We start from the raw sequence: 2,085 nt of genomic DNA, 5'->3' as shown, positions 1-2,085 counted from the left end.
AAAGCGATTTGAGCATGTTTAGTGGATATTGCGCTATATAAAAGCTCAAGTTAAATCGTCTCAACTATGGAATAAAACTTCTGTGGTGTAATGGTAACACCTCAGTAACCAAGAGGTCTGAGGTTCGATCCCAAGTTGTGGCAGGGCTGATTTTTAATAAAATTATTATCTTTTTTAAAGTTGATTTATCTATTTATTTATCTTGGGGGGTCCCGATAGCTCAGTTGGTAGAGCACGGGCTTCACACGCAAAGGGACCGAGATCAATCCCGGATGCACTGGAGATCTTTATTTTTTCTGACCCCCCCCCCCCTGTCAACCCAGCAGTGAATGGGTAGCAGGGTCTCATAGATCTTGCTGAAAGTACTTTGCGATAGACTAGGTTCCTATCCAAAGGGTAGCAAGCAATTGCTATCGTCCATTTCACGCTGTAGAAACCGGTATAAACTCCGGCTCCATGGGCATAAAGGCTTTGAAGGACTACTTTATTTATTTATCTTGCAATTTAATTTTTTTTCACTTACATTTATTTCTGCTTTTCCTGACACTGCTCCATACATAAATTTTAAAGATTTTCATCGTTCGTCAATACGTAGCGTATGCTTATTTGCAATAATGTGTTCACACAGTCAATAAGCCGTATCTATCTCTTTGTGGGATCTTGTGCTTGTGTCCGGATGAGACTTATAGGTGATCCTAGACTAAGTACATTGATGATTTGGAATCTACATCTGATCCCTATTTGTTCCCAGTTTCACTTTGTCTTACTTTTTTTTGGGTGCTTTAATTGTAATTCTAGAATTTGACTATCCCACGTTCTTCCTTTTTACTGGCGCTGATAAAACCTAAATGTGTTGCAAGCGCCATAAGAGCCTTAAAAACAAACAACATAGACCGTATTGCTACAATTTACGTTTGGTGCATTCATGTGTCATCTATTCTTTTGAGTGAAGAATAAGTAATCTTATTGTGTGTATTTTAATTCCTATTGTGCCACGGTGCATGCTAGAAGAACAATGTCAATAGAATTAAGCTTTTAACACTAATGTGCTATATTATCATACATTCAATGTTATCTAATATCACGGGCTTTGATTTCAAACCTGCATAATCTTCCTAACAGATATATCTAGATCGATATTCATCAACTTTCTGTTCAACAGAGATTATCTATATGTGCCACATCGTCTGTAAAAGGTATTAATGTTGGAGTTAATCGTGTAGTTTCCTTCGAGTTTCTAATGTTTGAGTTGAATGTGTTGTAAAATATGCCTTATTGGGTTTGCTCACCGGGATATTGTTGTCTATGCCAAGTATATTTCCTAATGGTATCCATCGTGTATCTTATATAAGAGTTGGGAGTGTTTATTTAATGTTTTTGTGGTTTTGCTCACAGGACTATTGTTCTCTTTACTTGATAGTCTCCATCTAGTTTCTAATGTTTGAGTGGAACGTATTGTAAAATATGCTTTTGTGGATTTGCACACTGGAACACTGTTCTCTTCCAAGTATATGTTTTAATAGTCACTATTGAATTTATAATGTTTGAGTTGAACGTGTTGTAACATATGCCTTGATGGCTTTGCTCACTGGGATATTGTTGTTTATTCAAAGTATGTTTTCTAATAGTCTCCATTGTGTATCTAATATTAGGATTGGGAGCGTTGTAAAATAAGATAAAGAACTGAACAAGTGTGTATGAAAGGTCAGATAAAGCAAGAAAGGAAACTACATGAAAAAAAACATCCCAAAAAACCCAGTCAACATCACAGGCGTCGCGTCACGTCTCGTTCTACATGTTACGTGTTGCTGTTGGTCAGGGACCCTTTGTAAAACGCTTTGAGCACGTTTAGTGGGATATTGCGCTATATAAAAGCTCAAGTTTTTTTTTCTTTTTCAAGTTTCGAGACGATTGATCACAAATACTAATCTGAAGGAAACTAAATAATTAAATAAATGATTACGGGGCGGAAAAGAGCGAGGATGGATGATCTTTAACGACGACCAGCATTAATTTAGGCTAGAAAATATGATGTCATCACTCTGAAACCAGAAGATCAGCTACACAATGTCTGTATCTAATCCT

This window comes from Berghia stephanieae, chromosome 3, assembly GCF_034508935.2.
Source record: "Berghia stephanieae isolate SIO BIC M18660-M18661 chromosome 3, UCSD_Bste_1.3, whole genome shotgun sequence".
NCBI classification, from domain to species: domain Eukaryota; kingdom Metazoa; phylum Mollusca; class Gastropoda; order Nudibranchia; family Aeolidiidae; genus Berghia; species Berghia stephanieae.
Note: the sequence above shows the minus strand (reverse complement) of the source record.